General features: G+C 45.3%; 1 protein-coding gene across 1 annotated transcript in view; it reads right to left on the bottom strand.

Annotated features, from left to right (window-relative positions):
* Positions 1-26951, bottom strand: part of SH3RF3 (SH3 domain containing ring finger 3) — a 373186-nt gene that overhangs the window by 224402 nt on the left and 121833 nt on the right. The gene's annotated exons all lie outside the window — the stretch shown is intronic.

The raw sequence follows: 26951 nt of genomic DNA, 5'->3' as shown, positions 1-26951 counted from the left end.
TAGGTGTGGCCTGGCTGTGGAGTGACAGCCCCTGGTGTGCAGCCACAGGCAGTGTGTCCTGAAGAGGCAGTGGTTTCCTACACTGAGTGCATTTTTGATATTGTGAGCCAAAATGTCCTCGTTGCTCTCCCAAAACCTGTCATCAGGAAGGCAGAATGTGAGCCCTGTGTGGATTTTAAAAATTCAGCATATTCAGGAACATTATCCCACATGGGGCAACAGATCATTTTCACACACACACACATACACACACACACACACACACACGCACACATTCCACAGAGACATGCTTTCTAACCACCCAGGAGAACTGCTCTCAGACATCAGCATGTAAGCGAGTCTGCTCAGCCTGGCCTGGGGGATAGAGTCTCAAAAATCACCAAAGCCTCAACAGGACCATTTGGCTCAAACAATTGGCCGTGGCCCCCCCTCCCCCCAAATCTTGCAGATGCCACTCCACACTCTTCTTCCGGCCAAAACCACCATTACTACTCCTTGGGGAACTTAAACACAAGGTTTTCTGCAGCAAAAATGTCTCATGAAGCTTCCCCAAAATTGGGTGGCATGAAGACCAGATTGCCAGGGAGCAATAGGAAGAAGGTTGGGCTCTATCTCCTGGGCCACATCTCCATCCACACCCCTTAGCAGCTGCCTTCAAGAATGAAGTCCTAGCCAGCAGACAGGAGCCTATCCCGCCAACCACCAAATTTCACTCATTTCATCTCCTACAACTTATTTCATACATTTGGTCACTACCAGTCCCTGAAATGCTTTAAGAATAAAAATGTCCTTCAGTGACACTCATTTTCATCAGGAGAATGAAGGTGCTTAAGAAAACTAACCTCACCCAAACAATGTACTTCTGGAGAAGAAATTCAGAAGGGCACACCACAGAAGAGAACACAGGAGGCCCTGCAGCCCCTTTTCCCCAGGGCAGCCCCCCTCCACAAGACCTGTGGGCTCAGGACCCGACAGATCATGTTCTTCCAAGGTCCTTCATTATGACTAGAAATGGGAAGGCCGATTAGGAGTATCTGTGCCGATTTTCAAAGGGAGTTGTTACGTGAAATAACATCACAAATGCCACCCCCAGGTCTTCCTGTGTTGGCTGGAACAGCATGTGCACACAGCTGTCAGGGCAGAGAGGGGTCAGAAACACAGACACCAGCATTGACATGGAATCTGAGGGTCACTGTGTATGTGCTGTAACTGCAAATACACATAAAAGAACCCTCTGCTCAAGACCCCTGACTGCTTAGCACCCAGCCTTAGTTTGGGGCCAAGAAAAACCAAGTTCAAATCACAAGTCCACCATTTAACAGCTGGACAACTATTTACAACTATTAACAACAATTCAGGACAGCTATTTAACACTCTAATTCTCAAATTCTGACCCTACAAAGGAGGGCAAATGTCCCCTCCTTCCAGGGTCGCTGCAAGCATTGAGAGGCACACTGTGGGACACCTCCCTTGCAACTGCCCTGCAACAGCCCCAACCGTGATAAAAAAGCCAACACTCACCCGTCACCACCCTTCACCGCATACCCTATCTCATCCCCAGGAGGAAACCAGGCCTCACTGCTGTCTCCCAGAGGCCGCTGCTGGTAACAGGAGTACCCAGGCTCACTGGCATTTCTGAAGTGCAGCTCCTGCTCCCTGGGGGCTCAGTGCTAAGTAGAAGAGATGCACAGCCTCCCCTTCCACCCTGAGGGGAGGCCTCTATGTAGGATGCTGGCAACCGGCCACAGGGCTGGAGGAGGGGCGCCACCCTCCTCAGTGGCAGGGGTCCAGCGAGGCTCCCCCAAACAGTTGAGCTGGAGCAGAGGGCCTTCCAGTGGAGGGAAGGCTGAGGGCCCAAGCTCCCAAGTGGAAAGACCACTGTGTTGGGAATGGGAAGGCAGGGAGCAGAGCTAGGCCACAGTCCCTAGGTGTCTTCACAGAATGCACCAGCCACTTTGGGAAATCTTTTCAATAATCTTTCAGAATTTATCATCCGACTGCCTTCAGCCCTGCCACCTGTGAACCAGCCCTGGGCCAAACCTTGACATACCCTCTGTCTGTGAACACAGTTCTGTGTAATCTTCCCCCCCAACCCCTGCACAGAGTTATTCTTACCCCTTCTCTCAGAGGAGGATCCTGGGCTCAGTGAGATCACAGAACCCCCCAACAGCATCACCACTGACCACCAGGTCTCCACCACACCTTCCCTGTGGCCCCTAATGAACCTGCCTGAGTCCCACTGGGACCTCCCATTCGGTGGCCCCTTCCAATGGGTCTGCCTCCAGCCTGCCCTCACCTCACAGTGCACTGACCCTAGAATACATGGAAATGCATGACTGCGTTTTGATGCAGTTCTGCATCTTTCTCCTTTGGCCTTTCTGGCTACTAAATCATGAAACAAAAACACAAAGCTAAAAAGTAAAAGAAAATAATCATCTGAATCCACTGCAGGGTAATTAATCCAAACATATGAGTGCACAGACATCTCCATGGTAAAGACAGGTGCTGGAGTGAGTTAAAGAGCTCCTGCACTATCTACTCAGCTGACAGTCCCCAGGCCCACATGGCAAGCCTACACCTTCCCAGCCCTCCCACTCAAGGTTCTGGTTCTAAAGTCCAGGGCAGCCCTGCTGCAGCGAACCCAGTGCCTTCCTGATGCAGTCACGCACTGGGAACCGTGGAACAGACTAGGAAGGCAGCTCACACACCCACTGGCATACACCCATGATTTGGCATCTCAGCAAAACCCGAGTCCACTGCTTCCCCCAGGTGGATTCTTCTGGTTAAGAAAGAGAAGACAACTTGTGCTATCAGTATGGCTAAATAATGTAATGTGATCTATACACCTACACAAAGTATCTCTCTCCCTTCATTAATATGTAAAGGAAAGATGAAGATTTAACCCACGTGTGTGAAGATGAACACACGTGGCAATAAGATAAAATAAAAATAGCTACTGTCACCAATCAGAAATTGTTCTCTTGGGAAGGTAACAAAGAAAGAAAAACTGTACAAACAAGCAAGCAGACAAAAGCTTCTTCCCTCCCTGGGATGTAACACTATTGGAGATAGGCACCAGCCAGGACCTGGTGAGTCAGGTTCTTTTGGCATTCCCTCTGACACCCGCCAAGAAGCAGCATCTGGAACCCGAGCATTTCATCACCTCCAAGGCCACAGTGGCTTCTCCCAGGGCTCCTGCTCCCCACACTCACAATGCCAGCCACAGCCTTTCAGCTCCAGCCACATGGCCATCTCTAGGTTCTGCCCCCCCACCCCCGGAGGCAGGAAATGTCTACTTTACCCTACCTCCCAGGACGTTCTGTGTGCCTCCCTCCTCCACATCCCCACATGGCACTGTGCTCCACTACCAAATAGTGGGGGTGCTCCAGGATGGGTGGCGTGCTCCCCCACAGCCTCCCATGATCTGTGTACTTCCTCTACCCCAGTCCCAACCCTGTGAACTGTGTATCCCCTGCCATGGTCTGTGTACCCCCCCCCCAAGTCCCAACCCTGTGATCTGTGTACCTCCTGCCATGGTCTGCATATTCCTCTCAACCCCAGCACCCAACCCTATGTTCTCTGTGTGCCCCCCCCCACCATGGTCTGTATACTCCATAACCCCCAGGCCCAAATCTGTGGTCTCTGTGTCCCTGCCATGTTTTGTGTAATCCCCTTAACCCTAGTCCCCAATCCTGGGGTCAGGATGATTGGTATGCTCATCTGCACAGAATCACCGTGCAAGTTTGCTTTTTGAGTCTGCAGCCACTCCATCATCATGGAAACCAGAGACAGAGTCTTTTGATTTAGCTCTACCCTGAATCCAAGAACTATGGAAAATTTGGCAGCTGCTCACTCAAAACACATTATGTTCAGATTAAATGTAGTACTTTTCAATGAGAAGACCTACAGCTTGATTAAAAAGGTTCCCATCCTTAATTCCCAGCAGTAAGACACCCATCATCATTCCTTCATACAAGTCCTGCTCCACCAGACAGCTGAGAAATGCAATTCCAGACTCAAATTCAAAGGAACTGCCCTCATGCACCTGGTGCTCATGTGCTTGACAGGGAGACCACAAGGAAGTCCATTCTGGGAATGCTACATCTGCGGAGCAGGGTAAAGCCATTCTCTCTCCTCACTTTTTTCATCCCAGCAATGGAATTCATGATAGAGAATGAAGTGGAGCAGGGAAGGGGCAGGAGGCATCTGAAATCACTCCCACCTAAACAAAACTCCAACAGAGGATTAGTGACAGCCCAGGACTGTATCAAGGTGAGAGTCCAGTTCTGACCACATGAGTGACAGCTGTACCCTTTCCTCTTACTCAATGATCTCCATCTCTGTCTCTCTGTCTCTCTCTGTATCTCTCCAGTGTAGCTCAGTAGTTAGGAGCATTAGGCTTTGCAGTTGCACAGAACACCTTTGTCCCTCCACTTCTGTGGGGTGCACCTCGCTACTCCTTGACGTTAGGCTTTGGACTCAGGGCTCCACTGACTTGCTTTGGTTAAGGGGACACTGCACAGGTCTGTATTTGAAACTGCATCACCATTTCTACCTAGATGGCCCCATGTAAGTTCCTAATGTCCAGCACTTCAATTTCCCCATTTGCAATGAAGAGAAGTTATCTATTTCCAAAGGCTTATTATACACAGTACAAGATAATTTATAATGGACATAGTACAGCTGGACACACAGTTGGTGCTCAATAAATGGAGAGAGAGAAGGGATTCTTGTACAAACAAAATCCGCAAAACTCTCAAACCACAAATTCACAGCCCATTTGGGGAAAATCCCACTTCAAGTTATCCAGACACATACATCATGCAGGAACTCACCTTTATTTTTTGTTTTTGTTTGATGTTTGTTTATTTTTGAAGGAGAGACAGAGCGTGAGCTGAAGTCGGAGGCTTAACCAACTGAGCCACCCAGGAGCCTAGGGACTCACCTTTTAATGCTAAATAGCAGGAAAGTTGTTTATACTTCCCTATTGTCTCAAAGTAATCTTTTGAGATTACTTGGCTGGTCTACTGGTGTGAAGTTTTTGAGCTTGAAAACTCTTTACATAAGGTTTTAGAGGATTGGGAAATTGGATACCTGCATTTCATTCCTACTGGGGCTAGCACTGGATCACAGTCAACCCCTGAATTGGTCAACAAGGACTCAGAAAGGGACTCTGATTTTCCTTTCCCACTGCTGACTGTCCACTAGGCTGATGACTCTGCCTCACCACGAGTGTATGGCCAAGGGGCACGGGCCAGTGGCAGGCAGGAACACTGCTCTCTACAGCCTTCCAGACACACTGCCACCAACCTTCTGTGGGACCTCAAGCAAGTCCTCCCCATGCCTGGGCCTCAGTTTTTCCTTGCATGTAAAATGAGATGGTTAACTGGGAGACCTCTGGGCTCCCTTTCCATGCTAACATGCAAGGATTTTATGCTGAATTCTCAAGGACCAGTTACTTCGTGTTTCCTATGTCTTTTCTTCCCTCCACCAGCACAGATCATTAAAGTTAATTGTGGATGTCAGCTTTTTATGATTCTGACTGAGCACTATGGCAAGAAAGAAGGAGTCTCCAAAAAGCACAGAAAAAGAACTACCTTGTATTCTGGGATAGAAAGAATAAGAAGCGGGGAGTCTGTTTAGCATTGTCAAGTACAAAATCTCTACCACTCCTACTCCAAAGAAGCACAGCCCAAGAAAAGCTGTGACCTCGGGAAACTGGATATAACTTCATTCAGGTTTCATTCAGCTTGCTGGTTCATTTGTTTGTTCGTTTTCTTTGCTTCTGTTTTTGATTATATTGTTTTCTTTTTTCTCTTTTCTTTCTCTTTCTTTGATACAGAAAGAGCAAATTTTCAAAAAAAATGTATTCTATTTTATTTTCTTTATTTTTTTTAATTTTTAACTTAACTTTTTTTCCTTTCCCTTTTTTGTCTTTTCTTTCAAGCCTCTCTCAATAAGCATACCAAAACACACCTAGAATCTTGCTTCTTTTATTTGATTTTGCTTTGTTTTTTTTTTATTTTTTAATTTTAATTTTTAATTTTATTTTTTTTTTCTTCCTCCAAAATGACAAGATAGAGGAATTCACCCCAAAAGAAAGAACAGGAAGTAATGATGGCCTGGCATTTAATCAACACAGATATCAGATGTCTGAACTAGAATTTAAAACCATGATTATAAGAATACTAGCTAGATGAAAACCTGTGACCTTGAGACTAGTTGTTTTTGGTGCCCTCTTACCTCTCACCCACCAGCTTCCCAGTGGCCCCCAGGGGCTCACACCCCAATTCCCACTACAGAGCAGGCTTTGCCACTCTCTCACACTATTGAGAGACCCCTAACCCTCCTCCTCAAAAGCAATTCCCCCATCCTCTCTCACTGGGCCTGGCTCTAAGCTGCTGAAAATCAATCTGAGGAACCAAAGAGCTGGCAAACAGGAATGTCTGTAATGTTTGGTGTCACTGCTCCTGAGTTTCAGAGGAAACATAAGAGGATAGGAGCTGTAGAAGTAGGAAATTCGAATGACAGAATTCCCCAAAAAAGTGTGGTGAGGACATTTCTGGGAAAAGGTGAGGGGGTGGGGAAGGAATGCATCTTATTTCCTTGGAGTCCCCCCCAAAAAGGTGACTCTGTATACTCCTCACTCCACCCCTGGACACACAGACCATCAGTGAGGAGCAGTGATTTCTCCCCTGCCCAGAGCCTCAGGGCTCTTGCCAATATCAGAGTGAGGTGGAAAAAGACCCCCAAAGGCAGGGTGAGGCCAGAGACAGAGGCGTCCCACTGGGCAATGCGGCCTCCACAAGATCAGCAGCCTCACATCTTCATTACCCCTTTCTCAGCCACTAAAATCCTTGCATGGTTGTCTGCTTTGAAAAAGCAACAGAGATGGTATAAAGGGTTAGAGGGAAATCATGTCCCTTCAGAAGTGAACAAATCTCTCAGCGAGCTAATTAGCACAGAATATCTAATCCTCTTCCCAAAATGCATGCATGGAATCTGGACCACAGTTCTCAGTCTCCTGCTCAATACCACATGGATGACCTTCTGGGTGATAAAAGTATCTGCCACAAACTTAATGGCCATGCAGTCCTCAAGACCCCCTTTGTTTCTTTCATGCTTCACACCATGCAGAAAAATCACTTCAAAGTCAAGCACGTGCCCACTGACTTTGGGATGAGGACATGTGCAAGCCGAGATGTTCAGTCTTCCCTTTATTGCTGAAAAGTACATGTTCATTCAGTGCCTGGATGGATTATTACACAGCAAACATTCTTTACTCCCTCCACTTCTGTAGGGATGCACTTTCTAACCCCTTGGGTTTGGGCTTAGTCACATGGCTTGCTTTGGCTAAGGAGATACTAATGGACAAGATATAGGCAAAGACTTGAAATGGGTTTAAGCTAAGCATAGGTGGGCTTGCTTTCTTGAAGTCTTGCCTTCTGTCATGAGAATGTGGCTCAAGTGGCTGCAGGTCAAGAGAGGCAAAAGTCAAATGCAACAGAAACTAGACCCAACTACAGGTTGAAGTCAAGGCAAACATATGTCAACCAACACTCACAAGTATGAATTAGTGGTAAATGCTTACTGTTATGTGTCAGGGACTCTTGGGGTAGATGTTATGCAGCATTATTGGGGCACTGGCTGATAGACAGATTGTACCATATTCCTATATCACATGGTCAGCCTTCACCACTGTCAAATCGATGTGTCTTATTGTCAGTCATGGGCCTTTGTTCACTGGCACATTTACTTTAGTTGAGCAGAAAGTAATGAACATCAAGATAGAAGAAGAAATGCCATATTCTCTCGGAAGTATCATCACCACTACAGATTGAAGAGCCCCAGCTCGAAGCTTCTTGGGCCACACCTGTTATGGGTACTAATATATTATTTACATGTGCCAGCCAGTAAGGTATCTACTGTGGACCCACAAAACATCTTCCACAAATGAATACAGATAAAATAGTCCAGGAAAATTACTGAAGTGGCTATAAGCAAAAAAAATACACTCATCATTCATTTTTATGAGAAAAAAAGGCTAAGCTACTTTGCCACTGTTTCTCCATTTTTAAGATGTGAGACCATCAGGCAGAAGAATGTAGTTTCCCAAGTATTCATTTCCCCAAACCTAAGCATCCATCCACAGCTATGCTTGGGGTCAGTGATCCTGCTGCCACACAATAGATCTGAGGTTTCTCATGAATGAGAGGTGTCCCAAATGGGAGAGATGGAGTCCCAACCCCAGGATTGACTATTTAATTCAAAGTTAATTCTGAGCTGTCCTGCAGAGCAGTACAGGCAATAAATATTGACAGTAAATATAATAAGTCTCAGGGAGGCACTTTCAACTGAATCAACTGCCAGTACTTGGTATTCCGTGGACTGTTCAGAGGTGCCGGTAGCTGCTATATGCCCTAACAGAAGTAGGGCTCTTCACAGAAGATAATAAATCTTATGAAATTACACAGTCATAGTAATTGAGAGCATGAAGCTTATTTCCATAACTGAGTCATGGGTCACATAAAAAAAAAAAAAAAAAAAAAAACCTTAAATAAAATGACACTAGGAAAAGAATCCATTCAAAATCCAATTAAGCCATTATCAGCAAACCTCAGTAATTCCAATCCCAGAGTCACATTTAGGTTATAGCACAGATGCCAGTGAAAAATTTAAAAATCCAAAATGGCAGCACCAACATGACTAAACTTCTGGGAATCCATTTCTAACAAAATAATGAAGACATACTGAAGGCCTAACCCCCCTACTCAAGTCCTATAGGTTCTACAGAGCTGAGGGGCAGCCTGTGCAGAGCTGACTCCACATTTATTCCCAGAACCCAGAATGGTGCTTGGCATTTAATAGTTGCTCAGTGAGAGGCTGCTAAATTATGTCCATTTATTTGACATTCCTTTCAAGAAGAAGAATGTTCTGAAGCTAAGTATTCCCCATCTTAAACTCCCCCCCAAACATGAAGGTTGGCCAAATGTTTCATACTTTATGTCTACTGTCCTCATTTTCCTCTCCTGACAATTTAGATTATTTTATCTTGCTTAACTGTTTTATTTTTATAAGGCATCTTACATCTTTTCAGGAACAAGGTAGTATATATACAAATAAATCAAAACTGACTTCTCCAGATGCAAAACAACAGAGGAAGTTGATATATCAGCAATACTAGAATAAAGGTGTTTTTTTTTTCAGGTGTTCTCTACCTGACTTAGACAATTTGCTTAGGCCTGTCCAACTGAGCAAAGCACTCATGACATGATGATAGAAATTGCATCACTGTTTCACGAAGTAGTAATCGTTTCATGATATACACATAACACTACAAGTTTTCTTCAGTTGTGGCATCCATTTCACAGATAGAGAAGATAAAATACTGAGTGACTAGAAGAAGCCCTTCTTCCATGTAGCATTGACAGGGCTAAGGCTTCAAGCTCTCCATGGGTACTGGAAGGCATTTATATTCTTTAGATAGGCCTGAACTCTGATAAAGTCTTACTCAGGCCACTGTCACTGGGCTTGCCTCCCAAATAGCTGCTGTGTTTATTGAGGGAAATATATCTGCCATCAATTCCATTCATGTCCCAAAGATGTAATCCCATATCAAACCTAATCATGACACTTTTCTAGCTAGAGCAAATTATTTTTTATTCTTGTAAGTTATGAGAACTTTACCATCTCCAAGAATACTCATATTTGCACATTTGGTAATGTGGAAATATGTTTGTGCTCACTCTGCCTTTAGTTGAATACCTGCTCCTGCAGAGCCAGACGTCAACTGTGGAGAACAATGGGCTTCCTCACTCTTACCCTTGGTAGGTTCAGCCAAAGGATGCCCTCAACCAGCTCCAGGTCAGAATCACTCTAGTCTGAGGAGAGCAGACACCACGTGAATGAATGGTTGTTGAGTTACTTTCTGACAACCCGACCATGAAACCCTCCCTAGGATGAAAACACAGGGCCCTGCCATCGGATGAAATGGGAGTATGTTTTGTCTTCCCACACCCGGCTGTAACTGGCGTGTGCAATAAATCCATTCCATAAATGAAGCCAAAGAATGTCAGATTGTAATGAATTTTCCTCTCCATAAACCTAGAGTGGACTTAAAAACCCAACTGACCTTGAAGGGAAAAGCCTAGATCCTATTACCAGTTCCCCCTGAACTCTTCAGACCTCTCCAACTGGTGCCTCGCTCCATAAACTATCATTAGCAAGGGAAGCAGGTAGGTGGCTCTGCTGGAGAGGAAGGGAGGCCAGCAAGAAATGGCATGTAGAATGGGATTCTTTAAAAACAAATGCCTCAGCTAAACTTGGAAGTGACAACTATCCCACAAGGCAGGAGAGGAAAAAGATGGGTGTCAGGGGATGCAGGTACAATTTGAGTGGTTATCAATTGATTTACTTATTATTAAGATTTCTAGACACCTCCATCATTTGGAACAACCTACAGCCCCCAAATAAAGAGCACCCAAAATCTGTGAGAAAATCTGCTGCCCTATAGCTTATGGAGCCTGGAAAGTCTGAGAGGGCAGGGGCTGTTGACTTTCTCAGGAGCTCAGCCCCTTGAAGCCACTGGCCCAGAGTAGAGACCCTGCGACCCTTCTTAGATCACATTAACAAGCACTCAGGTAGCCATCAGGGGCCAGGCATGGTTCTAAGCAACTTGCCAATATTATCATAAACACATAAAGTGAAATCTGGCCATCTGATTTCCCCTGGGATGCCCCAAGTCTCTCCTTCTTCTCAGGATCAGAAAAGAGGGCAGGGTGAATATGTATCTCATTTGGCAGCCCCTGGGGCCTCCCCATATTGCATTAAAGTATGTTAAACATATTCATGTTGATTATCCAAAGCTTCATGAAAGGTTAAACTCGGGCTCCTTGCTATTGCTGGCACAAGGCAGTCGAGCACAGAACGCTTTTTTTTTTTTTTTTTTTAAATAATGGATGTTGTTCTGAGTGGATGCTCAGACAGGATAATTTTATATTATTTGTAAAGGCTGAAGTCATATACAGAAGGTATTACGGTAATCTATAAATATTATCATGTAAGTGGTACTTAAAGCTAGCTTTTTTTACTGAAATGAAATTCATGTAACATAAAATTAACCATTTTTAAGTAAACAATTCAATGGCATTTAGCACAGTCCCAATGTTGTACAATCACCACCCCAGCTAGTTTCAAAACATTTTCATTATGCCAAAATAAAACCCCATACTCATTAAGCAATTATTCTTTGTCCCCCCATCCTTCCCCATTCCCTGACAACCACTGATCTGCTTTCTATTTCCATGGATCTATCTATTTTGGATATCTCACATAAAGTTGACCCTTGAACAACATGGGGGTTAGGGGAACTTATCCCCCACAACTTTTGACTCCCCAAAACTTAACCACTAATAGCCTACTATTGACCAGAAGCCTTACTGATAACAAACCATCAATTAACACGTATTTTGTATGTTATATGTATATATACTATATTCTTACAATAAAGTAAGCTAGAGAAAAGAAAATGATTATTTTTTAAAAATCATAAGAAGGAAAAAATACACTTACAATACTGTGCTGTATTTATTTGAAAAATATTTGAAGTGCCTGGGTGGCTCAGTTGGTTAAGCATCCAACTCTTGATTTCAGCTCAGGCCGTGATCTCATCGTTTGTGGGATCAACCCCCACGTCAGGCTCTGTACTGACAGCACGGAGCCTGCCTGGGATTCTCTCTCCCTCTCTCTCTGCCCCTCCCCCACTTGTTCACTCATGCATGGTCTCTCTCTCTCAAAATAAATAAACTTTTTTTTAATATTAAAAAGATGACCCACAGATAGGTGGGCATGCACACAGTTCAAACTTGTGTTGTTCAAGGGTCAACTGTGCCAAATGGAATCATACAATGGGTAACATTTTGTGACTGGCTTTTTTCAAACATAATGTTTCAAGGTTCATATAAGTTGTAGCATGTATCAAGTACTTCACTTCTTTTCGTGGCTGAATAACATTCCATTGGATGTGCATTCCACAATTTGCTTATCCATTCACTCATTGATGGACACTCCGGAGCCACTGTGATTAATGCTACTATATACATGAGTGGTCAAGCATGTGTTTGAGCACCTGTTTTCAATTATTTGAGGCATATATCTAGAACTAGCTTTCGATGCACAAAATACCCAATGTTACAATGTGTTCAGGACCAATAAGCTTGAAATCTCAAGTCATCAATGTTTGTTCCCAGGGATGGTGAATGTTCAGCTTTCCAATTAACTGAGTTCCTAGAAGGTTCCTAGAGCTACAAGATCACGTTTGCTCCAGTACTTACTATAAGCAACGTGGCTCAACAAAACAACAAAGATAATAGTAATAGTAATAATGATAATAATGATAATTATAATAACACACAGAAGGTAATAGCTCCTGATACTTACTGCTGAAGTCAAGTGCTATATATTCAGTACTGTACCTGTCATACTACTACCATTACTGTTGTGTATGGAACAAGTCATGTGGCCTAAACCCAGCCCTACCACCCGACCACTCCAAAGCCCAGACTCTTAACTGTAGGCCACTTTTTCCATTTCACATCAAGCAACCCAACCAGAAGCAATCAGTATCTATGTTGAGTACTTTCTGGATTTCAGTCACAGCCTACATTCCCCTGCCACCACAGGAAGGGAAATCTATGGCTCGGGGTATAACATCCTACTCTACAGTGTACTGGACCTTAGAAACACCCCCACCACCACAGAATTACATGTGTTTAACATCTGTCAGCATTATGAAACCATGAGCTCCAGATGAGCAGGGACCTGCCCCTGCCCCACCACCAAACCCCCAACACCTACACGATGCCTGGAACTCTGCATGCATTCACTGAGCATGTGCTGAAGGAGTGGAGCTGCATTAAGCTATTCCCCTATTGGCATATCCTGCGTATTCTTTACTCATTATATCCAACCTCATATACCTCTGAGAAGCAGACATGGATCAATACATCCCCTTTATGACCTTGCTTCATCTCATCCAGGCTTCAGGACTTCTCTAGGGACACGCTCCCCCTAGGCAGGTCCAGGAAAACCTCTGCCTCAGGGCCCTGTGCCCACCAGACCTTGCTGCTTACAGCAACACATGAGCCTGGCCGTCCCCAGCCTGACAGTTGGTAAAACAAGCATGTAATAATCCTTAGAACAGGCCTATGACCTTGCGAATTAATGAGCAGTGCCTTCAATTCTCATACAGGTCATTTAAAAATCTGACCTAAGTCACGCCCCAGACAGTCATCCCAAACTAATTTTTCTTCAACCCTAAATACTCAGTAAACAACTTTGTTGGACACTGTATTAGTCTCTATCCTATTGTAAAACTAAAACCAATTTTTAAGTGGCCATTTTTTCCCTCTTTTGATTTCTTCTAGTAGTTTAATAGGGAACAAATGAACCCTCTGAGATTCCCTCACTGTGGAGGTTAGCATGTCCTGATTCGGGGGGACATTAAAGAACATTTGCTAGTGGAAGAAAGTGAGCCACAAAACCTGCAAACACCAAACCTGATGTCACACCATGTGCCACGGGATTTATTTTTATTGAGATGCATTCATTCGGGCTCCTGATCTCCTCACTTACCCACCTTCCCCAGCCAGTTTTATAACCACATGAGATCTTTGATACCCCACAAGAAGGTGGGAGCATGAACATCTGCCCCTTCCCAGACCACAAACAGCCAGGGCTGCACTGTCTCCATGACTACTACAGACTGATGGTCAAGGAGATTATCAGTGACTATATTTAGGTCTAAAAGCAGGTGTTTTTTACTCACTTGAGACAGGATTTTCAAAGGTACAAAAGCTCCTTTCATCCCAGACGCTCTCACTAAGAGAATGCAAACAAGCCTCCAGTGCCAGTGGTGAACAGGCAGGCGGAAGGTCTCCTCACTGGTCCCCACCCCACGGAACATGGACACCACAAAACCCATCAAGAGAGCTGACTGCGTGAGTGGGACCCTGCCATGAGTCTGGGCATAATCTGCTTCTGTGACATTCCTTCCAGCTCCATTCTTCAGAAGCTCTTGTTTTTCAGAGGTGGCATTCCTCACAGGATGTGGAACCATCAGCTCCCAGAAGCAGGTTTTGATGCAGCAATTGCTAGAGATTTGGCCTAGAAAAGCAGGCAGCTGTCTAATAGGAAAAAGACGATCAGACAATCAGTGGGGAAAGGCCCAGGGAGGTCTGAACCTCAGCTAAGTCTCACCCCTCAGACGATCGCCACTTCCACTAATCCAGAAAGCTGGCCAGAGACAGATGGGACTGCCCTGGCTAGTGGGTGGCATGGGGCGTGGGTCAGGACAGCACCACAAGGTCACTCAGCCAGTCAGCACTCACCTATGCACCTGAAGGTTCCATGATCTGAACTGGATCAATTAGCACCCTGAAACAACAGGTAAGAAAGAGAATCCCAGGCTGAGAACACTTGTGGAGAGCCATTAGAATTTCACTTCCTCCTATGGACTAGCCCAGCCATTTCCAATAATCAAGTCACAGGATGAACATATTCTGTTCAGAAACATTTTATGTTAGGTGTCAATAATGATAGCACAGAAGTCTATGATGTCACACAGGCTTTGCTGTGCAAACAGGCAGTGAGTAGCAGTGGGGGAGAACTTGGGGTGAGAGCCTCAATGCAACCTCCATAGCTAAACATCAAGCTACACTGGTGACTGAATCACACCCCCTCCAGGGAGTCCTGGCCAAGATATGATTTTGACTACCAGTTTATAGTCAATTTCAAGGGTGTCCAAAGAGGTCTTTTCTCTGCTACTTTTGTGCTGGCTGGTAGCAAAATATTCCACTGATTTCAGGGAAACAAGCAATATGGTCTGAATCAATTTTTGAAAAAAACTTTTTTAATGTTTATTTATTTTTGAAGGAGAGACAGAGCATGAGCATGGAGGGGCAGAGAGAGAGGGAGACACAGAATCCAAAGCAGGCTCCAGGCCCTGAGCTCTCAGCACAGAGCCTGATGTGAGGCTTAAACTCATGAGTCATGAGATCATGACCTGACCCGAAGTTAGATGCTTAAGTGACTGAGCCACCCAGGCGTCCCTGAATCAATTTTTTTAAAGTTCATATCCAAAAAACCAACCACTAAATATTTTACTGTGTTTTTGAGCTTTTTATTTTATGTTTTCTTTGCACATCTATCCAGCTTTCCCATGAGAGGGGTTAAGTTTCTCTGAGGAAAGTATCGAAAACACAGAGAAGTCTACAAATATCACACAAGCAAGGCAGGAGGATCCCAGGGGCTGAGCAAGTCTTCTCTGGAGCAGCTCTTTCTTGGGTTCCTGTCGCTTTTCCATTTCAAATCAACACACCTTGTTTTGTTGATTAGCAAACACTCCAGGAAGACAGGTGCCTGCTATTTCTCAGCTCAGGCTCTCCTGCTTCTCCATGATCACTGGCTGGAAATTTCAGGTGGGAAGCAGTGAAGGGAAGATGGCCAGTCTGAGAGGAAATCATACTCAGGACGGTGGCAGGCATATAGTAAACATCCAATAAATGGTGACAAAAAATTTGAATAAAAATTAAAAAGAAATTGTGATCCAGGTATAAGATGAAATAAGCCACAGAAAGCCCAGCCTGCATCTTCTCCCCCTGCTCACTAGACAGGCACCAGATGGGGTTCATTGCGGATTACTTTGTCACACACTCCTAACAAAGTTCTGTGTTTGGTTTTCCCCGGGCAGGTATGCCGTGCCTGGCCCAGCATCCCCAGCGAGGGAGAGATAAAAGCGAGTAACAGCAGGAGTTAAGTCAGTGAATCAGGGCTGATCCCCCAAGGAAGTTCCAGACACTAGCCAGGGAGGCCTGGAGGCAGGCTAAGATGCTGACAGCTGCTTAGCACCCATGCTGCATCCCTGTGGAGCCCACACTTCCATGGTGTCCTGTGATTATTACGACCAGCTCTGACTTGCTGTCCTGGGCTTTGGTTGCCAATCACAGGCAGCCTCTGCTCACGAAAGTCACGAGGCTCTGAGTTCCAGGGGAGGCAGCAGAAGCAAGAGGAAAGTTTCCCTCTTGTGGCAACCAGAGGCTTTCTGGGCAGCCCTACAACCCATGACCACCCCACAGAGTTGCCTGACCCTCCACGTGCAGCTTCCTGCTTTCTGAAGGATCACCCTTCCCATGCCCAGGAGATCCCAAGGCGACCAGAGACTCACCCTCAGGAGGACACACGTCAGGTGTTACAGCGTAACTTATACCCCCTCCACATCTTCCTTCTGACTAGCTACATGCTGTCCCAATTCGCCATCTGATCCAAACCACATACACCTTGGCAGGGAGGTGATGGCAGGGGTAGAAGAGGAGGCTTGGCCCCTCTTCTCCCTGGCAAGGAACTGAACACACTGGGGGGAAATGTCACAGCATTTACTTCATTCAGTGTTGGGCAGATCTGATCTTTGAGGCACTTCAATTTGTAACCTATTAAGTATTTCATCACGTTCTCTTCTCTAGTGCTTCATTAATTTTCTGTACTGCCAAGAATTCTCTCTCTATGCAGCTGGCTTATGAGTCCCAGTTACATTTTGCTTTTTTGCCATGAGACAGTGGGGCTTAACCAGATGACTTTTCTTGAGTCTTGGTCCCAATTCTGAAGATGTGCAAGTATTTTGGCAACTATATTTCTCTGGTGCTTAGAATCAGAAGCAAGGGGGAGCTGGCTTTTCCAAGGGTTAACATGAGGAAATTGTAGAGCATAGCCACCCAAAAAGAAACCCCAGAATGACGTGCTCAATACAGCTGTGAAGATATATCAACATTTTGTTGGAGGACTTCCCTCTATTCCACCAAGGGAGTGGCAAGGTTATCCAATTTGCTGCCATCATTCTTGATTTGTGATAGTCATTCTATATCACTTCTAAAAAATTATGAATGAGAACTCAGAAACCCAATTCCATCCCCAGTAGCCTCTCCCAAGACCCAAGTTAAAGAGAATCCACTGTTTGACCCCTCTGGCCTGCCTCTGAGGCACAAACTTCCAACAGCCTCATTTCAAAACCCCAAATATGGCTTCTATGCCATGTGTTTATATAAGATAACAGCATCATGGAGTAAGGAAAAAAAGCTGTTGCCTGGAGATGGAGTGCTTGATAATTATCATCACCAACATCACAGCATGTTTAATGGCTTAAGAAGTCCTCATTGGACATTTGTCCAAAAAAAAAAAAAATCCCAGAGGGAAAAAAACCAACCCCATTTTACTACTGCATCAAAAAGAATAAAATATCTGGGAATAAAATTAACCAAAGAGGTAAAACTTCTGTATATTGAAAACTGTAAGACATTGATGAAAGAAACTGAAGAGGACACAAATAAATGGAAAGACATGTTGTGCTCATGGATTAGAAGAATTAATGCTACTGATTTATCCAAAGCAATCTACAGATTCAATGCAATCCCTGTCAAAATTCCAATGGCATTTCCACAGATATAGAACAATTATAAATTTATGAAACCATAAAAGTCCTTGAATAGCCAAAGCAATTTTGAAAAGAGAAAGCTAGAGGCATCACATTTCCTGAGTTCAAACGATGAACAAAGCTATAGTAACCAAGACAGTATGGGATTGGCATAAAAACAGACATATACATCAGTGGAACAGAACAGTGAGCCCAGAAATAAATCCACCAATATAAAGTCAATTAATTTACAACAAAGGGGGCAAGAATATGCAATGGGGAAAGGACAGTCTCTTCAATAAATAGTACTGGGAAAACTGGACAGTCACATGCAGGAGAATGAAACTGGACCACTTTCTTACACCATACACAGAAATAAATTCATTAAAGACCTAAATGTGAGACATGAAACCATAAAACTCCTAGAAGAAAGTATGGGGTAAAGCTCCTTGACATCAGTCTTGGCAGTGAGTTTTTGGATTTGACACCAAAGGCAAGGGCAACAAAAGCAAAAATAACCGAGTAAAAAATAATAAATAAAAGAAGGAAAAGAAAGAGAAGATCACTTCAACAATCAGGACTCAGGAATCTCGATTCCATATAAAAATTGTTTAGGGAAGATGAATCATCCCAGCCTGTTACTCTTCCTCTTTCTTTTTTAACATCATAAATATCAGCAAGAGTGAATATTGAAGGAAGTCTTTCCTGGAGGGCCAACACTTGAGCTTCCCCCCACTTGCTGCTCCCTCCCCATCGTCCTTTGCACTGTCCAGCTCCCCCACAGCGGTAGCCAGCACTGAAAGCCAGAGGAAGCAGGGTTCTGCTGACAGGGAGCAAAGGCACTCAAAAAAGGAAAGCACAAAAGTCAGATTTTTCATCTTTCTCTTAGAAACACTGATTTTGTCTTTATAAAGAGGAGCCTAGCAGCAAAAGGTATTCTCCTGGTGGGGGCAGTGGGTGTCTCTTTTTTGGTCATTTGTTTCTTCCCTCTATGTACCCAGGACTTTTACAAGCTACACAGTTTTTAACTTTTGGGTTTGTCTGGGTTTTCTTCAAGCTGGTCATGTTTGTGTTTGGCTCCTGCCCTCTTCCTTAATGGGTGACCCCCTCCCATAAATCTAACAGGAAGCCCTGTCTGCTTCCTTGACATGTATTTCCTATTTGGAGGGAGGGAGATTCCTTTAAAAAATAACAAATCCCAGTGCATACAGGGAACATCACCCATAGGAAGGGACTCAGCTCAACCACCTTCCTGACAGATCACCTTCCTGACTTCCTGTCAACTAGTGAGAGGCCCCCATCAGACTTGGGAAGAATTCAGGATGATTTCATTAATAATACATTCCACTATTAATTGATGCTGTTGCTAAGAGAGTAGATCTTAAAAGTTATCACAAGGGAAAAACATTGTAATCATGTGAGGTGATGAATATTAACTACACTCATTGGGATAATCATTTCACAATAATACATACACCAAATCATTATGTTGTACATCTTAAACATACACAATGTTATATATCCAGTATATCTCAATAAAACTGGAAAAAATATTGATCAATGCTTTTATCCATGTCTGTCCATAGACAGTATGATTTTATTATTTTTAAGTTTCTTTTTTTTTTGAGAGAGAGAGAGAGAGAGAGAGGGAGAGAGAATGGGCAGGGGAGGGGTAGAGAGAAAGGGGGACAGAGGATCCAAAGCAGGCTCTGTGCTGACAGCAGAGAGCCCAACATGGGGCTCTAACTCACGCACTGTGAGATCATGACCTGAGCTGAAATCAGATGTTTAACCAAGTGACCCACCCAGGCACCCCTGATTTTATTCTTAAGTCTTATAAATATTTTGTAGTTTTGCAAATTAAAAGTTGATGTTTACACACATTTGTAGACAAATTGGATCACTCACAGTAACCTTTACCGCTCAGCGGATATAAATCACCCCTGTCCTTAGCAGTGTGGCTACCTGCAGCATTGGTCTTTAGCTCTGAATATTTGGAGGATGATTAAATAATGTAGGATAAATCTCACTGTGGCTCTCATACATGTGCTCACACATTCACTATTCTTTCTTGTTTTTTTTTAATTGAATAAATCACAATTTATTTGTCCATTCTACTTTTGATGTACATATTGGTATGTTGTTAATAAAGCAAGCTTCAGGCCACATCACCACTCAGTAACCAAGGGAAGGAAATGCCTGAAACAAAACCCTCCTAAATCTATTTCTACATTGGCTCCTCAGCTACCTTTTTGAGTGTGAAGGACTCAGAGGCTGTGCCTGCCCTACCTGGAGCAGTGCCATTCATGTAGCCTCAATGTTGGGCACACAGGCCCCCTACCCGTCCCCAGTAGTTTAGGGGCCTCACTCGATTTGGGAAAGTGACCAGAGCTGAAGACAGAGAGGAAGGACAGATTAAAGATGCATCCAAGGAAGCATTTCCAAATGTAGGTGTCACTTGTCATGTCCTGTAGTCAGGAACAAGTCTCTTCAAGTCAGAGGATTCTCCAGCTTCAAGCAGCACCTTGGTCTCATGCACTAGAAGGATCTCCTATGGCACATACACACACAGGCTGATGCATGCGCACACACACAAAAGCATGCTTCTGCACTCTGGGACTTGGCAGGTCACTTTTACTTTTTTCAATACTCACAAATATTTTAAACTGAACACATTTGGAACTGGGAGAGATCTGTGGCCCAGCTCCATGGTTTCCACCCTGTCACCCACCTGCTGATATTCCTCACGACCCTCCAGATACCACAGACTAATGCTTATATGCATCAATCTACTGTATTAAATAATTTTTCATTTTTGTTGATGAAAAACCTACAGCTGCTCATCATAACTTCTGACTATAATCAGATAACATGTGGCTAAAAACTCAACCCGAAGCGAAGGAACCTTCTGTGTCAGGGTCAGCCGCCTCACTGCAGCAAATGCAGACTTCCCTGGCCCCATGTACATCATATAGGAGAGTAGGCACCCTCACTGCCTTTAATGGGACCTGGGCTTTCAGGGACCCTGGGCCAGGCCACTGGCCTCAAATAACTTCTCATTTCACAGACGAAGCACCCAAGTCCCTGCACTGGGACATCTCTGCCATTACAAGGTACAGGGTATGGGGCTCAATGTGAATATCTGGCTGATACTTAGAATTATAGTGTTTGCTTCCACCATCTCACTTTTAGATATTTTATTTATGTGAAGAGAAAGAGTGATTAGGGAAAGTCCACTTTTCTCCAATTTTGCTGTATTTTGTTAGCTTTTCAAGTGATTGCTTTTGGGCAGCTGGTAAGCACTTCTGTTAGCTGCCATAGGTCCTTGCCTCCATTTCTTTCTGCCTGGGGACTTTAAATCCTAACACATAGCCCCTCTCCACCCCTTCTTTCCACCAACAATCCTCAGAGCTTTCTTAACTCATACTTTTCAAAAACAAGAAAACATAAGCAACCCCATTTCAAAAAGCCACAGGAGCCACAGTCCAAGCAACCCAAGCTGGGTTGCTCCAGCCCAGGCTGTATGGCTCTCAGCAAGCTCCTCAACCTCCCTGTGCCTCAGTTTCTCATCCACAGAGTGGGGTAATAATGCTGACCTGGGGAGGCTGGGAAGGGCACTGGACATGTCAGGCACAGAAAGCACATAGGAGGCACCCAGTACCCGCAGGCTCATTGTGCATGCCTACATCATCTCCTTTATAAAATTCACCACCAACAAGACTCCTGACTTCCCACTGGCAGCCTGAGCACCCTGGGTTCTAAATTCTACCTTGAGAGCTTATAACTAAGTGTAGCATTGGCCTTGAGACTTCATTCATTAAACAAATTCGCCCATCGTTTATCTACTGAGCCTCAACTAAATGCGGAGCCTGAGGGAGAAGCACCAGGCTTCCTAGTCTCAGCCTCTGGGAGCCTGAGCTGTAATTTCTCCCCAGGCTGACTAAAGCCCCAAGTGAAGTGTGAATGACTAGTGTGAGTGACTAGCAGAAAGGTTCAGTCTCAGGTTAAGTGAGCACCCACCAAACAAGGGAGTCTGGGAATGTCCCAGTGCTTTTGCCTACACCCATCAGTTCCGAGGCAGGCAGCAAGCAGCTCGTCTCAATGTCTGAGATGATGTCTGGGTGGGCAGTCGGGGGCTCACCAAGCCCATCTCCACTGGGAGGAGGGAAGACGGTGGAAGGGCTGGGATGGAAGCGGGGCTGGCTGAGGTCATGAGAGGGCAGGGGCTGTGGGGGATGCTGTTTGCACTCCAGGCCCTGCAAGCAGAGGCTCCATGGACTGGCCATAACCTCTGCCCAGGAGGCCCACCCTTCTCCCGTTTCAAACCACCCCCTCCCATGTCCACTGCCTACTATCTCAGGACAGGGCCTCACCCAACAGTGACCACTGACACTGAAGAAATGGCGAAAGGAGGCACAACTCTAACAATGAAAGCCTGGCGATTCTGATGATAACTCAGGCACCTGAGATGCAGGGAGCAGAATTCAGCAAGGGTGTTTTGTCAAGTGCCACAGCATGTGCCAAGGGAGTTGGTGCCAGGGTGCTGGACAGAGTGGGGTGTGTGTGCACATGTGTGTGCAATGGACTGTGTATGATATGTGAATATGTGTGGTGTGGTGTGTGTGTGTGCACATGTGTGTGCGATAGTTTGTGATGTGTGAATATGTGTGGTGTGTATGTGCACATGTGTGCGATGAACTGTGTGTGTGAATATGTGTGGTGTGTGGTGTGTGTGTATACACACATGTGTGTGATTGTGTGTGGTGTGTGAATATGTGTGATGTGTATTTGTATGTGGTGTATGTGTGTGTGTGGTGTATGTGGTGTGTGTGCACACATGTGTGTGATAGTCTGTGTGTGATGTGTGAATACATGTGGTGTGTGGTGTGTATTTGTGTGTAGTGTGTATGGTGTGTATACATGTGTGTGGTGTGTGTATATGTGTATATATGTGTATGTGTGTGTGTGGTGTGTATACATATGTGTGGTGTATGTGTGTGATATGCGGTATGTTTTTGTGTGTGTGGTGTATATATGTGTGTGTGTATGGTGCATGTGTGGTGTGTATATGTGTGTGGTGTGGGGGTGTGTGTGTGGTATGTGGTGTGTATATGTGTTTATGTGTGTGTGGTATGGGTATATGTGATGTGGAGTGTGTGTGTGTGTGTGTGTGTATGTGTGATGATGTGATGTGTGTGTCTGCCCATGCCTGATGATTTCTGTGATGTCCAAGAGGACAGAAGAAAGGCACAGGTGGAACTGTGACATGTGGGTCCCCTAGTGTAGGCAATGACATTTGTCCTCTTGGCCACTCAAGAGACGGTGCAGCTATGGAAAGCCTGCATGCATCCACCAGCAAGCTGCTGGGGGTGACTTCCAGATCTACAAGAAGATTCCTATCTATGCTAAAAGACTGGGGAAACAAAACCTAGGATTAATCTATTTCAAGCTAGTTTTTCCTGACAAGAACTGCCCAAAACTCCACTCATAACTCGAAGTAGGTGACAGTTGGAAAGCCAGGGCATGTGGCAGCCACCATGCAACACTGTAAAACCCCATGCTTGCTGGTGCCATCTCTCAGTGACCCAGGGACACTGCATTGAGGACAAGGCCACAAGGCCACTTTGGGCACTGGCACCAGATGCCTTGTCAGAAGGGGTAGAGGTGAGGTCCATTCTGCCGGACCAGGTGGGCGCTGGTCTGGGCACTCAGCAGTCTCTGCAGAGGGTTTCCAAATGCAGTGGTGGGGGCCCTGCTGTCTTAGGGAAGAGGACCAAAGGCTCCCTGCAGGACAGTCACACCCATTCCTAGAGAAAGAACAGGCTCTGAATCAGGGACTGTGATCTGACACTTCTGAGCAGGGATGCCACCTCCCTGGGCATCAGCATCCTGGCAATGGAGGTCAGTGACCATGCCACTTCACAGATAAGAACACCTAGGACAAGGCCGGACACGAAGCAGTAAGCCCACAAACACCACTCAGTCATCAGCATCACCTTCCTGTTTCTCCCCCAAGATGGGCCCTGACCTCTAAAGATAGGCTGAGTGAAATCAGGGTTCTGGGTGAGGTTTGTTTTTGTCCTAAGTTGGTGGGCTTGGGTATACATACATGTAAGTTTTGGAATCTGGGCTGGATGACCACACCACACACTGGAGCACAGCATGTCTCCCAAATGTCAACAAGGAGGGAAGAATGAGCTCTCAGGATACCAGTGAAGTCTAGGGATCACCGAAGGTCTCCTCCTGCACTGCAGCTCTACCTGCTAGCTCTTAGCACATAGCAAACAGGCCAAGTGAGCAAGCCCACACAGGAGAAATCTGCAAAGTGATGAGCCTGGAGGGTAAGGGGAGAAGGTCTGACAACCCAGTCCAGACAACATCCGGTGCTACAGGTAAGAGGCAAGGGTTTGCCACATGCTACAAACACATGCAGACCATGTCCATGCCTCTGAATGTCATGCTGGGTTGAGGAAGACAGTGAATATTTAATCTGAACAGCCCTGGGTGCTAGAGTTCTACTTACTGCCGGAGTGACCACAGAGGCAATCTACCTGCAGCCATGACGAGTGCCGCTTTGGGGAGGGGGAGGACAATGAACTTCTCTTTTCTGGAGAATCTTCTCCCTGCTTCAGTGGGGAGCTGACCTGAGTTATCCCAGAAAGCAGAAATATCCAGTCCACTCACCAGGATAGGGCCAAGGTATGTCTCAATTGGGCCAAAAGCACATTTTCTAGTATGTCAAAGCCATTCCTAGCTAACAAGCTCTAGCTCTTTCTCTTGGTTCCTGGAATCTTGGTGGGCTTTTTACATGAGGCATTCTGATAGCAAATAAACTCTTAAAAAATATACCTATTCATGTATAAAAATTGAGTCTCTAACAAAATCATCTGGGTCTACTGATACCGACTGCTTACTCCATGGTATGGGCACCAGATCACTGGAAAGCCTAGTGGGACACATAGGGATGATGTCAAGGGAGACAGGGAGCACTCACAGACTCAGGGGACAGCTGTGTTGAGGCAGATGGGGGAGCACTAACAGACTCAGAGGATGCATGTCACAGACCATGTGAGGCTCCTAAATCCTCCTGACCAGGGCCTGACATGGCACAGCTGACAGCCCCTTCTAGCACAGTCTCCTCCCTGGGAAGCTTTCCAGGGAGAATGAACTAAGCCTATCAACTCACTTTGCTCAGGCAGTGAAAACCCTGAGCAAGGTCTCTACTTAGCTCCTCATGTAAAAAAAAAAAAAAGAGAGAGAGAATGAATCTTTCCATGCTTCAGCACTTTAACCCACAAGAGGCTTTTTTTTTAAGTCTCCATATTCCAGCCATTTAATTACTCTTTACAAATCTCTGCAGTGATGAGACATGAATCAGCCTCGGATCCCAGGCTGCAAGGGAAGGACCTAGATAGGTTCACCCGTCTACAGAGAGTGGGGAGCCATAAGAGGCCACTGGGGCATCAAAGCAGGGTGTGATGACTGACCTCCGAGCTTCTGCAATCAGGCTGGGCTGACCCATGTGCTGTGAGGAGCTCCTGGTCCTCATTATAATGTCTATCTGGTGCTTCTGAATAATGGTCATCTGAGACACTGATCCCTCACATTTACAAAACCCATTAGGCAAGCAGTTTCCCTGTAAGTTTTCAAGCCTGAGATATCTAAATGCAGAATCTTAATGATGATGGTCTTCTTTAAGACTTTGTTTAAAAAAATACAACTGTAACCTCAGCAGGAAAGACCTTAGCACTGTGGCCTTTCCTCACCGAGGTCCAGAGGCTCCTTAGGCTTGTGCATTCTTGTTAGCCTGTCAGGGAGGATCCCTGGCTCACTTCCTCCTGCTCTTGCTGTGCTCTGCCCTGCTGGGGGACCTGGTTCTTATAGCCCTGTGGCCTTTTCTCCTGATCGAATAGAATAAAATGCTGCATACTCATTGAAGGATTTTTAATCCACGTCACGTGTCAGAATGTCTCTTGTGTCAGTACAGCCCGGAGAATATAACAAAGGAAGTGCAGACCCAGTGGCCCTTTGAGGCCTCAGTTTCTCCACTGTAAGTAAAGGGTTAGAGGATCTGGTCTTCAGGGTGCTCCCAGCTCCCAGACACTGTATGAGTCCATAAGCAAGGCCTGGGAATGCCTGCCATTTAACTGATTCTCAATGAGCCACACTTTAACTACATGTCCCACTTAAACAAGACTAGTAACTACTAAATGCACAAAATAACATGCACTTTTATAAAAAGGGGATTTCTTATCCTCTGCAGGCAGGGCTGTGATAGAATCACAGTAGTGTTTGGGAGATCTCAACATGTAAAGGGCAACAGTTTCTTTGCCCTCAAGGCAGCTAAAATCTAGGGAAGAAATGGGAGGGGAATACTTGAGAACTCTGAACAGTCTTGGAGTAAACAAGGTTTTTAAATAGATGTTACAAGGACATATATTTTCACTGGCAAGTGAACTTCCCAGTTAGTTAGTGTCACAGGTACTCAGGAAGAAATAGTTACAAATTAGTGTGTTGTCCAGAGTTTACAGATGGAATTATTAGAGCTTGGAGTTCTGTTTTATTTCTTATCCCATAATACTCTCAAGGGAAATACACCTTAGTTCTGTCCAGAGTCCCTGTACCACCACACACTGAATCCAGCACTTGGGCAGAGTGCTATCTTGCTGGGCTCCTTCCCCCTTCTGTAGGATGGGGATCATCCACCCGCCTCCCATGGAGATGTCTAAAGATGCAACAGAGTGATGCTATAGAACCGTTCTGAAACATGGGGTAACTGTGTGAGGAGGACAGTCACTAATTCTCACCCTAGACAGGAAGCTCTCAACTCCTGGTCCTACATGAGGGTAGACAGATGGACCATGACCAGTGGCCTCACCCAGGGCTTCACTAGCATTTAACTTATTGCAGTCTTTGCTCTGCTCAGGAAGCTCAAAGAGAAACACACTGTGCATCTGTCACAGGCAGAGAAAACCAGAGGCCCCCAGCCACTCTCTGGGTGTTCCTTGAAAGCCAGGTGGGCTACCTCACAAGACATCTGTGCAGGGTCACTATGGGGTGGGGGCACAATCCCACAGGCCGCTTCCTGAATCCAAGCCCAGCCATACACTAATAGGTGTCATTCGTTGCCCAGGCCTGCTCTTGCACCCCTCCTATGCCTGCCACACTGAAGCTGGCCTGAGCTCCAGGTGGAGGACTGACTCCATCCAGTGATATATGTTTTTCCTGTTATAGCATCACCCACTCACAGTGGACTTCCCCCTTCCTCACAGAGGTTTCCAGCAGTATAGGTCTGTGTGATGTAGCGTGGATTTCAGTCAATGGGCGTAAAGCCAAATAACACAGACATGACTTCCTCAGGCTGAATGGAAAGAAACCCTCCATCTGTGGGGGATGCACACACATCCACACAGCCAGTCTGAGTGACCTGCATCTCTAAATAAAATAGGGAGGGAAGGAAGGAAGCACACGGATTTTGTCATGTGTGATG

The sequence above is a fragment of the Panthera onca genome, chromosome A3 (assembly GCF_046562875.1).
Source record: "Panthera onca isolate mPanOnc1 chromosome A3, mPanOnc1 haplotype 2, whole genome shotgun sequence".
NCBI classification, from domain to species: domain Eukaryota; kingdom Metazoa; phylum Chordata; class Mammalia; order Carnivora; family Felidae; genus Panthera; species Panthera onca.
Note: the sequence above shows the minus strand (reverse complement) of the source record. Positions and strands in the feature narration are given on the sequence as shown.